The 13,859-nt window shown below is 50.6% G+C and overlaps 1 pseudogene; it reads left to right on the forward strand.

The window, feature by feature from the left end:
- Positions 1-703: 703 nt before the first annotated feature.
- Positions 704-4,859, forward strand: LOC125547344 (uncharacterized; annotated as a pseudogene).
- The last annotated feature ends 9,000 nt before the right edge of the window (positions 4,860-13,859 follow it).

Genomic DNA, 13,859 nt, shown 5'->3' on the forward strand with positions numbered 1-13,859 from the left:
AGGAGCTCGTGGCAAAGGAAAAACAGTAAACTTCTACATCTGTAAACAGTAAATTCTAGAAAATAGCAAGAAAATTCAAAAAAAATATGCAATTTTTTGGCATCCAACATGCTCGGGTGTGCAAGGTGTGTGCAAAATTTTGTTATCAAATGACATACTAGGAGCTCTAGCAAAAAACAAAATATTGTATTTTTTCAAAGTTTTTGTTAGCCATATTTTGTTTTTTTCTCTATGAGCTACTATAATGTCCAAACACAACAAAAAAGTTAACATGGACAGTACCAAATTAATACTATTATTATCATCATATACGGATTTTTAATTTGAATCAATTTGTTTGGATTCACAAAAAATCATTTGGAATTTCGTGGTACCCGTGGTATTAGAGTTTCTCGCTATCCCACGAGAAAAACGTCCCACTCAGAAGCCAAAACCTTGATAACAGCTCAAGACCATACCCTTTGAAGTTTGCCCTGCAAACTGCGTTCAGTCCCGATATCGCGATAAGTTTTTTTTTCCCAACGCCAAGGTATGTGGCACTTAGATATCCAAGCTCAACGCTAGATCTACCATTGAGCAAAAGGGTTTTCACACAAAGGTCCCCCCTCCCCCTCCTCATCCTCCTATATATTGAGGAGCGAGGAGAGCTCCAGGTCATATCTTCCAACCGAGAGTTGAACTTTGAAACACCTCTTGTATCGCCATGGCATCTGCTGTGCCTCGCGGCGAGGCCAGCGGACAGGTTGACAGCTATAGGAGAGATTGCATCCTGATGCTGGCGACACTGATGGCGACGGCGACGTATGCAGCGGGGTTCACCCCGCCGGGTGGTGTCTGGCAGGACACCCATGACACCGGCGTACACCTCCCCGGCGACCCAATTATGCGGTCCACCCACTACCGCCGATATGTGTTATTCTTCTACTTCAACGCCGCGGCATTCGCTTTGTCACTAATGGTCGTCATACTTTTTTTTTTGAAACGAGGCAAAATATTTGCCATTTTCATTGATTAAGGAGAAGAAAATCGCCCGGTTAATTGACGGAAAACCGGACTAAAACCGATACAACCCAACCCACATGACATGGGCACCACCGGCCATCCTGGCCACCGACATGGGACACAACCCCGACGGCACATGCCACCAAATGGCCACACGCGCAAGCAACCGACAGCTCCGACTTTGACGGCGAGCCTCACAAGGAAGATATGCAGGACTTGCGCCGACCGTGCCCTCCGCAAACCGGAAGAGCACCTCGGACACGCCGGGAAGAACCGACTACCGAAGTCCAAGCCACGACCCGAGCTCCTCTCGACGCCATCATCGTTGCCAACCAGAAACCAGCGCCCCGCCTCAGCAAACCACGTGGCGAAGATGCCACCATCCACGGCGAAGATGCCACAATCCACTAGTCTCTCGGTCGTAGCCGGCTCCGAGACGATGCCCCCAAGGAGGAGAAAGACGCGAAGACGCCTCCATCGCCCGATCCAGCGGATCTGAGGTTTCCCTCCGAAGCCAAAGCCGTGGGGAGGAGCACCTCCACGGCAACGCTTCCAAGAAAGATCACGACACCTGCGGGCGTCGCCGTCGCCGGCTCCGATGAAGACCGGAGCAAGAATTTCTCCCGGAGAGCACCACCCCCACCGACCGCCGCCCACCAATCACCACCCCTGCTGAGCCTGACCTCACCCTAGCCACGGGATCCCACGATCCACCGCGCCCAGGCACGCACCACCCCCTGGCCGTAGCCGCCGTCCACCACCGCAACACCATAGTGACCACCACCACCGCAGCAATCATCGCATCGCAAGGAGGAGCAGCAAGATCAGAACCACCAAGGCCAGATCCAGACCGGAGCAGCTCCAGCGAAGCAACATGGTAGACGAGAAGGCCCTGCACCGCAGCACACCTCGAGCTCCGGAGATGCCACGCCCGTCGCGCCCCACCAGCCACCGCGCCCGCCGCGCGCAGTCACCGCCGCGCCCGGCTAAGGATCTGCGCCCCGCGCTCACATCCAGAGCCGAGAGCCGGCCCAACCACGCGCGCCGTCCACTCCCAGGTCACGGCCGGAGCCCGGACCGAGGCCGCCGCCCCAGCGCCCCAACCTCTGGCCGCAGCCGACGCCAAGCCGAACGCCGGCCGCCCGTTCGCGTCAGCCGCGGCCCGCGAGGTCCTAGATCGGGACCGCCCAAGCACGAATGACCGCGCCCCCGCCCGCAGCCGCGCGCCCACCGCCACGACCAAACGCCTCGCCGTGCGCCAAAGACCACCTCCGCCGCGCGCCAGGACGCCGCCCCGAGGCCGAGCGCCGGACAGCTGCCTATCGCCCGCGAGATCCCCTTCTCCCGAGCGACAGCAGCCAGAGAGCGCGCCCCGCCGCCGCCGGCTCCGCACAGGCTTTGCCTGCCGGAGGCCACCGGCGACGGCGAGGAAGAGAGAGCCGGGGAGAGGGGGAGGCTGCGGGGGACGGGGGGCCGCCGCCCGTGTCGCCCCGGGGAAGGAGCGGCGCGGGGGCCGAGTGATATGCCCAGGTTTATGACCACGTACAATGGTCGTCATACTCACCCTCGTCCTCACCGCCTGCCCCAAGAATAGCAGATCCAAGTTCAATACCGATCTGCTGCTGGGGCTTTTGATGCTGATGGCCACGTTGGCCTTCTTGGTGGCCTATTGTACCGGGGCTTGCCGAGACAAATTCAGGCTTGTCGTCTTCTATGTGATGGTGTCCCTTATGCTGGCCAATGTTATGCTTCAGTCTTTATTTTTCATTTCTATGCATAATAAAGCTGAGAACTCAGCCTCCGACTACCCCAACCTCGTCCAGTATGTAGTTTTCCTTTTTATTTCTAAAAAAGACAAAAAGTCAGACACAGACTACCGGAAGCTCGTGGCGCCGCTGACAATGTTCTTGATGGCCATTGCCTACGTGGCCGGGCTGAGCACGCCGGGTGGATTCTGTGACAGCGCCGAGGGAGGCCACCATCCAGGCGACGGCATTCTGCACGGCGTACTCCTGCGCTTGTTCTCCTGGGGCAACATTGGGGCATTCGTTTCATCCCTGTACGGGGTCTTTCTCATTTTGGGCAGGGGACTGCAAGTTAAATTGGCGGGGTTTTACATGAAGACTGCGCTGGTTGGCCTCATCATTTCGTACACCGTCGGCAGCAGCAGGGGGCGCCACACTACCGTCAATGTGATCTGCAGCCTATGCGCGGCCGTTGGCGCGTACATCATGTTACATATGCTTGTCATGAAAGCCATCCGTGGCTCGCGCTTCTGGCCAAACGATTTTTGCCATAAAGTGACAAGATGGTTGGAACGGGGCAGGTATTACCGGCTCACATGCATACATACTCTTGTTATTTGTTTCCGCTTCCTCCGCAAATCGTACTCTTGCTATTAATTGGTAATGACATGACGATCGAGCTTATTCCTGTTTGCAATTTCTGTGCATGCAGTGACAACAACACAGAGCAAGCCCCTCCGACTCCGGGGACATCTGACAATAACGGAGACCAAGTCCCTCAGGCTCAGGGTACATCTGACAATAACGGAGACCAAGTCTCTCAGGCTCAGGGGACATCTGACAATAACGGAGACCAAGTCCACGACAAGAAAAGAGAGCAACGGCAACGGCAACGTCGCCTGGCTTCTCTCGTGCAACTGCTGGCCGGTCTTGCGGTGTCCATCACTTACCAAGCTGGGCTGTATCCGCCGGGTGGCGTTTGGCAGGACGGCCACATGGCTGGTGATCCCATACTCCTAACGACCAACGCCGGGAGGTATAAAGCCTTCTTCTACTGCAACACGGTTGCCTTTGCGGCCTCATTGCTTGCCATCTTTCTGGCCCAGAAAAGTTACCTGAACGAGCACCACGCACTGCAAGCGGCCATGATATTGCACTTGCTTGGCCTCATCGTCGCATATGCAATCGGGAGCTGCCGGGACCAAATATCCTCCATGTATGCCGTGGGCATAGCTGGTGCCGCCGTGGTCTACGTGGTCGTCCACGTTCAATACTTCACGCTGGGCAGCGAAGATGAAGCGCCGGTTGTTCTCAATAAGGAAAAAGATGATGCGTTGGTGGACAAGAAGGGACACCGTTTCCTCCTCTTCGCAGTCCTGGTCGCCAGCATCACTTACCAAGCCGGCTTGACCCCACCGGGCGGCTTCCTGCTCCAGGACGACATCCAGTCCGGGCACCGTGCGGGCGACCCAGTTCTCCTCTACAACTATCCACGCCGCTACAAGGCCTTCTTCTACTGCAACTCGGTGAGCTTCATGTTGTCCACCGTCCTCATCTTACTCCTCGTCAACCCGAATATGTACAGGCCAGCCATACGAAGCCATGCCTTGTCTCTCTGCTCTGCGGTGAGCTTCATCTGTCTTATCGGTGCCTTTGCTGCCGGAAGCACGCAGCATCTGAGAACATCCTTCTACATCTTCGTGTTGGCGGCTGTGGCCGTCTTTGTATGTCTACTCCTACTGCTCACCATATATTTGCTGGGGTGGCTGACGGAAGAGGAAGAGGAGAGAATGTCGGAAGATGAAGACACCGACATGGAAAATGAAGACGCCGACAAGGAAAATGAAGTCCCCGACATGGAAAAGAAGATATACCTCATGACTCTAGCAATTCTTGTGGGGAGTGTCACCTATCAATCCGGCCTGGACCCGCCAGGCGGATCTTGGCAGAGCACCGGCGACGGGCACGACGCGGGCAACCCAGTGATGCATGGCAACAGGAGGAACCGGTACCTCGCATTCCTCTACGGGAACTCCACCTCCTTCTTGGCGTCCATTTATCTCATCGAGCTTTTGCTCTTCAGCATGTCGTACCCCGAGTGCAACTGGTTGAAAACGGCGATAGAACCGACGGTCGTGGTGCAGTTCCTTGGATTCTTAGTGGCCTACGCAGCTGGCTCCAGCAGGCAGTGGAAGACGTCTGCGCATGTTGGTACACTTGTCATCGCCGTGCTGGCCTATGTCGCCACCCATGTGATGCTGTCAAACTGCAGAACAAGAGCCCGGAAGGGAACCAAAGACAAAAATGTCTCTCCCACAGTGAGTTAAAGGTTAACTCCCTTATTCATGCTGGCTGCAGCTCGGTTCCCACATTTTAACGCTGCCACGTCTCTGCCCTTCGTATCCTGGTTGGTGTGATATAAATCAGATAATAATATCGGTAAAATTTGGTGTTTGGATACTAGTAGGTATTAGAGAGAATTCGATGGGGAATTTCCAGGAGCTTCTTCACCGTTGAAATACCTGACATAGAGCCCAAACTTCTTCCTGCACATCTCGATCTCGAGCCATGTCGTCTGCGTCTTCTTCCCCAAGCCCGCTACCTTCAAATCTAGCCAGCAAGTCACCGAGCGCCTCACCAGGGAAAGCTAAGTTATTCCCCAAATCAGAGGAGCTCGTCTGTTTGGTTACATGGACAGCACCACCGTCGCATCCTCGGAATTCGTCGAGGTCCAGAAAGCTGACAAAAGCAGTACAGAGCAAGTAGCCAATCCCCTATACGATCTATGTGTCTACTGTTAGAATACAACTTATAATAGGATTAGGACTCCTACTCGGTTTGTAATAGGGCTATGTCAGGTACAGCTTGGCTCTTATATATATCTCTTGTACTGGCACAATATTGCATCAAACAATTATTTAATATAATTCTACATGATATCAGACTTTCGATCCTAAGGTATGACTAACCCGCCAGCCCTGCTACCGCCGCCGCCGCCCGGCTACTTCGAGCGGCGCGCCGCCAAGGTCGCTGCGGCCGAGGTCTCCTCGGCCTCTACCTCTACTCTAGCTTTACCCCCACCAATACCCCCTTCCATCTCCTTCACCGACATCATCTCCGATATTAGCCCCTACATCCCCATAAGTGGCCGTATGCATCGCCCAGATGTAGAGGCCGGGGGTCATCCTCCTTTTCTAAAAAAAAACATCCCCATAACCCTAGACCTTGCTGCTCACAACTACTACCATTGGCGTCACCTTTTCGCCGTCCACCTTGGGCGATGCAATCTCCGCTCTCACGTTGCTGACGACTCTCTTCCTCAACTTCATGATCCGCAATGGGTCAAGGATGATCTCACCATTATTCAATGGATCTACATGCGAGTCTCCATAGAGATCTTCAATCTCGTCCATTGTGACGGTGCCTCCGCCGCCGATCTTTGGGCGGCCCTCCGTCAGCTCTTCCAGGACAATGTCGACGCTCGCGCCAACAATCTCCATACCGAGCTTCGAAATACGGTGCAAGGTGATTCACCAGTCGGCGTCTACTGCCAACGCCTCAAGGTGATCGCGGATGAACTACGCGAACTTGGTGATCCGGTCGACGATCGCCAGCTCATCAACGTCCTCCCCGTCGGCCTCAGCGAGCGGTTCGAGAAGTAGGCCACCTCCATCCCTATGATGCGTCTGCGTCCCTCCTTTGCCGAGGTTCGCTCGATGCTCCAATGGGCCGATCGTGCCTTAACTACGAAGGACTCCCGTCCTCAGGTCTTCACGGCGTCTGCTCGCCCGCCTGCGTCGACGCCGCCACCGCCACCTCCACCAACAACACCTCCTCAACCATCCAGCTGGCGTCCAAGTCCCAACTACCGGGGCAAAAACCCTAGGCCGCCGCAGTTTCGCACGACGCCCGCTCCTGCTCCGCCCCCGGCTCCACCAACTGCACCACCACCGCCGTCCGGATGGCGCCCATCTCCTGATCCATGGACAGGGCTAGTCCAGGCGTGGCCTACGCCCTGGTCCGCCCCTACGCCATATGGTGCCCTGCCTTCCTATACCGGTGGCTGGCAGCCCGGTGCTCGCCCTCACACCGGCGCGCCCGTCCTCGCGCCCCGACAGCTGACGGCCGCGTACCATGCTGCTCCCGCCTACGCGCCACCGATCTACAACACCGGTCCTTATGCATCCTATGGCGCTCCATCGCCCCCCTACATACAGCAGTACAATGATGGTGCCTCTCTCTTTACGCCGATGCCGGCCCTACTGCCGACGCCACCACACGCGCAAGCTCCCATGACTACACCGGCCTCTACTTCGACTCCGAGCTGGGACCAGGCTGTTTTTCTACAAGCCATGAACAACTTTGCTGCACAAGGAAACGCAGGTACGGATTGGATTTTCGATTCTGGTGCTTCTCGTCATATGTCTGCATCGAGTAATTTGCTTTCTTCATGCACACATTCACCTTTTCCCTCCATTACTCTCGGTGATGGATCCTCTATTCCTATTTACTGTGTCGGTCAGGCTCAAATCCAATCCCCAACTAAGCCTTTGCTTCTTCGTGATGTTCTTGTAGCTCCTGCTCTTATTAAAAATCTGATTTCTATTCGCCAATCACCAATGATAATCATGTTTCTGTTGAGTTTGACCCCTTTGGTTTGTCTATAAAGGACTACCCGACCAAGGCCGAGATCGCTCGATTCAATAGCTTCGGTGATTTATATTCTCTACATGGTTCTCCGGTCGCTCCTCCTCCAACATCTATGGTGGCCTCTGTTGATCTGTGGCACCAACGTCTCGGCCATCCCAATAAAAATGTGTTATCCACACTTCTTAGTGAATTTTCCATACCTTGTAATAGAGATTCTCATAATTCTTCTATGTGTCAGTCATGTCAATTGGGCAAACATGTTCGCCTTCCCTTTAGTTCCTCTCAATCCTCTAGTACTTTTCCTATTGAAACACTTCATTGTGATCTCTGGACATCACCAATAGAAAGTGTATCTGGTTTTAAGTATTATCTCGTGATTCTTGATGATTTTACTCATTATGTTTGGACTTTTCCTTTACGAAACAAATCCGACGTTCATAGTATATTCCTTAACTTTCAGCGATATGTCTCGGTCCACTTTTTCCTCCCTATAAGATTCATACAATGTGATAACGGTTGTGAATTTGACAACTTTAAAAGTCGAAATTTCTTTCTACAATATGGAATTCTCTTATGTTTCTCCTGTCCTTATACCTCCCCTCAAAACGGCAAAGCCGAGCGTTCTCTTCGTACTCTTAATGACATCATTTGCACTCTACTTATTCAATCTTCTATGTCGTCGATGTTCTGGGCAGAGGCACTCCACACCGCCACATATTTACTCAATATTCGTCCGTCTAAAGTTAACCCACAAACTACTCCTTACTTCTCTTTATTTCTCTCTCATCCAAATTACTCCGACATTCATGTCTTTGGTTGTCTTTGTTTTCCAAACTCTTGCTACACTTCTCCTAACAAACTTTCCCCGCGCTCTATCCCGTGTGTCCATCTAGGTTTTTCTGACGAGCACAAGGGTTATCGTTGTCTAGATCTTGTTAGTGGCCGTGTTCATGTGTCTCGTCATGTAACATTTGCTGAAAACATTTTCCCTTTTCCGAGCGTCAACCATTAGATTCCAACTCACCTGCGCCGTCCACTATTCCCTCTCGTCGCAATCATCTTCCTTTTTTTTCACCCGCTGACCAATCCAGCGAAACTAGCCCCAGTAGTAGATCCTGCCGCCACCACTTATGTAGTCACCTCTGTCCCGGCAGAGGAAAACACATTACACTCTGACACGGCAGACCTCCTGCAGCCGCAGTCTTCACCACCATCCCCCGCGTCCGCTTCCTCCGCTGCGCCGGACGCGTCCACCACATCTTCCCCCACTGCTCCTGCTAATGTTATTCCTGTTCCGCCTCCTACTAACGATCATACCATGCGCACACGTGCCAAGTACGGGTTTCGTTTACTTGCAAAAGATCGTCTCAATCTTCATGCATCTTTATCTCCTTCCTCTCTGCCCAAATCTTACAAATCAGCTCTCCTAGATCCTGATTGGGCCGCAGCTATGAAAGATGAATATGATGCCCTTCTGCAGAATAACACGTGGCGGTTAGTTCCTCGTCCTTCCAATACAAATATCGTTTCGGGCAAATGGGTTTTTCGCCATAAATTTAATTCTGATGGGAGTCTTGGACGTTATAAGGCTCGATGGGTATGTCGTGGTTACTCTCAGCAACACGTCATCGATTATGATGAGACTTTTTCTCCAGTTGTCAAGCCCAGCACTATTCGCACTGTTCTTAGCATCGTCGTCTCTTCTTCCTGGCCAATTCATCAACTAGATGCCAAAAATGCTTTCCTTCATGGCTCTCTTCAAGAAACAGTCTATTGTCAACAACCTCTTGGCTTCGAACATTCCTACTATCCTAATCATGTTTGTCTTCTTCAAAAATCCCTTTATGGTCTTAAACAAGCACCATGTGCCTGGTTCCAACGTTTTTCTACTTATGCTCAAACCATTGGTTTTACCCCTTCCCGTTCTGACACTTCACTCTTCACCTTTCATCACAACAACAACACTTCTTACCTTCTTTTATATGTTGATGATATTACCCTCACAGCTTCCTCACAACAATTTTTAGATCATATTATCTCTCTTCTTCGCCACGAATTCACTATGAGAGATTTAGGTCTTCTTCACCACTTCTTAGGTATTGCTGTTATCCGTGACTCCTCTGGTCTTTTCTTGTCTCAACGCCAGTACACTCTGGATCTTCTTTCTCGTACTGGTATGCTTGATTGTCAAACTTCTCGTACCCCTGTTGATACAGGTGTTGGGGAACGTAGTAATTTCAAAAAAATTCCTACGCACACTCAGGATCATGGTGATGCATAGCAACGAGAGGGGAGAGTGTGTTCATGTATCCTCGTAGACCAAAAGCGGAAGCGTTAGCACAACGCGGTTGATGTAGTCGTACGTCTTCATGATCCGACCGATCCAAGTACCGAACGTACGGCACCTCCGAGTTTAGCACACGTTCAGCTCGATGACGTCCCGCGAACTCCGATCCAGCAGAGCTTCACGGGAGAGTTCCATCAGCACGATGGCGTGATGACGGTTATGATGTTGCTACCGACGCAGGGCTTCGCCTAAGCACCACTACGATATAACTGAGGTGGAATATGGTTGAGGGGGCACCGCACACGGCTGGAATAGATCAACAGATCAACTTGTGTGTCTAGAGGTGCCCCCTGCCCCGTATATAAAGGAGCAAGGGGGAGGCCGGCCGGCCCTGTAAGGCGCTCCAGGAGGAGGAGTCCTCCTCCTAGTAGGAGTAGGACTCCCTTTCCTACTCCTACTAGGTGGAGGAAAAGAAAGGGAAAGGGGAGAAGGAAGGAGAGGGAGGAAAAGGAGGAAAGGGGCCGGCCCCCTTGTCCAATTCGGTTTGGGCTAGGGGGGCCGCGCGCCTCGCCTCCTCTCTTCCACCACTTGGCCCATTGAGGACCAATACTTCTTCCCGTATTCCCGTAACTCCCCGGTACTCCGAAAAATACCCGAAGCACTCGGAACCTTTCCGATGTCCGAATATAGTCGTCCAATATATCGATCTTTACATCTCAACCATTTCGAGACTCCTCGTCATGTCCCCGATCTCATCCGGGACTCCGAACTACTTTCGGTACATAAAATCACATAAACTCATAATACCGATCGTCACCGAACGTTAAGCGTGCGGACCCTACGGGTTCAAGAACTATGTAGACATGACCGAGACACGTCTCCGGTCAATAACCAATAGCGGAACCTGGATGCTCATATTGGTTCCTACATATTCTACAAAGATCTTTATCGGTCAAACCGCATAACAACATACGTTGTTCCCTTTGTCATCGGTATGTTACTTGCCTGAGATTCGATCGTCGGTATCCTCATACTTAGTTCAATCTCGTTACCGGCAAGTCTCTTTACTCGTTCCGTAATGCATCACCTCGCAACTAACTCATTAGTTGCATTGCTTGCAAGGCTTATAGTGATGTGCATTACCGAGAGGGCCCAGAGATACCTCTTCGACTATTGGAGTGACAAATCCTAATCTTGATCTATGCCAACTCAACAAGCACCATCGGAGACACCTATAGAGCACCTTTATAATCACCCAATTACGTTGTGACGTTTGGTAGCACACAAAGTGTTCCTCCGGTACTCGGGAGCTGCATAATCTCATAGTCATAGGAACATGTATAAGTCATGAAGAAAGCAATAGCAACAAACTAAATGATCATCGTGCTAAGCTAGCGAATGGGTCAAGTCAATCGCATCATTCTCTAATGATGTGATCCCGTTAATCAAATGACAACCCATGTCTATGGTTAGGAAACATAACCATCATTGATTCAACGAGCTAGTCAAGTAGAGGCATACTAGTGACACTTTGTTTGTCTATGTATTCACACATGTACTAAGTTTCCGGTTAATAAAATTCTAGCATGAATAATAAACATTTATCATGATATAAGGAAATATAAATAACAACTTTATTATTGCCTCTAGGGCATATTTCCTTCAACAGGTTCCAAACTCTCTGCCGACGGTGATCCTTTCTCTGATCCTTCTCTTTATCATAGTCTTACCGGTGCACTTCAGTATCTTACTCTCACTCGTCCTGAAATTTCTTTTGGTGTCCAACAAGCTTGTTTATACGTGCATGATCCTCGTATTCCACACTATAATCATGTCAAACGTATTCTTCAATATCTCAAAGGCACACTAGACTTAGGTCTTCATATCAACAAATTCTCTCCCACCTCCTTGACAGCTTACTCTGATGTAGACTGGGCTGGTTGTCCAGATACTCGTAGGTCCACATCCGGATTCTGTGTTTTTCTTGGTAACAATTTGGTTTCTTGGTCTTCAAAAAGGCAGGTTACGGTCTCCCACTCGTCTGTTGAAGCTGAGTACCGCGATGTGGCTCATGCGGTTGTTGAAACGGTTTGGCTGTGCCAGTTGCTGTCGGAGCTGCACCGTCCTATTAAGCAAGCTACCATTGTTTACTGTGATAATATTCAGCTGTCTACATGTCAGGGAATCATGTTCAACACCGTCGCACCAAGCATATTGAGATCGACATTCATTTTGTTCAAGAGAAGGTGGCTCTCGGTCAAGTTCGCGTTCTTCACGTGCCTACTTCTCAGTTCGCTGATATTTTTACTAAAGGCCTGGCGACTACTCCGTTTCAAGACATTCGTTTCAGTATCAACGTCGTCGAGCCTACCGTTGACACTGCGGGGGATGTTAGAATACAACTTGTAATAGGATTAGGACTCCTACTCGGTTTGTAATAGGGCTATGTCAGGTGCGGCTTGCCTCTTATATATACCTCTTGTACTGGCACAATATTGCATCCAACAATTATTCAATACAATTCTACATCCACCAGGAATCCAGGATCAACAGGTGCTGGCATATGTGATGGGATCTCTATCACGATTCACGAGAGGTTCTGGCGCAGGTCTCAGACATCACGTCCTCGGCTCCTCACTGGAAGGCAATCACGGAGATGTATTCCTCCCAATCTCAGGCGGGAGCAGTCCAGCTCCGCGGCTAGCTCTCCAACACAAAAAAAAGGGACAGATGACGGCATCGGCTTACTTCAAAAGATGAAGGGGATCGTTGATGAGATGGCTACAATTGGAAAGAAGGTCGATGAGGATGATCTAATCTCGCAGATTCTTCACGGACTCGACAGCGACTACAATCCATTCGTGTCTGCAATTTTGGCAACAACCGGACGTGGAGATCCCATCCCACTCGGCGACCATAGTACGAGCAACTTCTTGCGGCTAAGATTCGCCTGGGGGCTCAGGCTCCTGGCGGGTACTCTGCAAAGAGTCTGTCTAGGACATATTTAGATGTAACATAGTTATGTCACATCTAAACTGATGTCCACTCTATTTATGGTCTTTTTTTTGTCCTAGTTTTTTTTGTTTCTTGTTGCTGCATTATATATTTATGGGAGCTTAGATGTGACATTCTTAAAAAACATCTAGAGATGAATTAGACAATCTGCTCCGCAAATACCTCTAACAGAGGGGGCCGTGGCTCCTTCAACAGCCGCAACCGCTGGAACAACGGCGGCAACAACTCCTATGATGGCCGCAGCGGCTATGATAGCCGTGCCAGTAACAGCGGTGGTGGATCCCATACCAAACCGAAGCAAGGTGGTGGCTAGTGGCTACCACCTTGCTTTGGTTTCAGTATGGCGCCGGTAGCAGTATACTTCTGAGAAGAAGTGTCAAATATGGCGCCGTGAAGGTCATGAAATGTATCCCTGCTGGAAGAGGCACGGCATTAAGTGGTCATATGGAATATATAGAGTCTGGCCGTAACAAAAAGTACTAGCGTTTCGTCAATGCCATATGTAGCTGATGTGTGAACAAGTTGAACAACAACACTGGTGTTTCATCAATGTCATATGTAGCATGACAGTTTATCCATCATACTTTGCAAAAGAACCCAAAAAAAGATGTATACATATGTATTGGAATGGCGAACTATTACTACCTAGTTAGCCGAGAAACGAATATCGTGGGCCAATCGATCTCCAAGGGCATGACATCCGAACGGAGGAAGTAGCAGTCATGGTGCCAATCCACCACCTCCTCCATCATCCTGTTTTCGAGGTCGACAGTGTAAACATGGTGATCACTATCGCTGATGAGAAGGGTGTCACACTTCTCCCTCAAGCCACATAGCTCTCTTCCTGGAGTCTCCTTCTCAGGTTGTTTTAGCTCGATCGTCCTTGTGCATACCCATTCTGAAGTAATGCCTATGTTTTGCTTGTTTTCTTGTTGTTCCCAGATCGCTAGTCGGGGACCTGAACTTTGCATCCACGCCATTGATAGCGCGCCATCGACGGATAAAGTAAGGCACGGGTAACTCTCTATTTGGCAATACATTTCAGAAGGGAGTGTAGAAATTGTAGGATGCCTAGAATATTGTGTTGTATTGATCAAACCCTCGTGGGGAATTATATATAGTACATGGTGGGGTAGAGACTTGGAGTACAAGACAAGTTA

The sequence above is a fragment of the Triticum urartu genome, chromosome 3A, assembly GCF_056163025.1.
Source record: "Triticum urartu cultivar PI428250 chromosome 3A, HENAU_Tu73, whole genome shotgun sequence".
Taxonomy (NCBI): domain Eukaryota; kingdom Viridiplantae; phylum Streptophyta; class Magnoliopsida; order Poales; family Poaceae; genus Triticum; species Triticum urartu.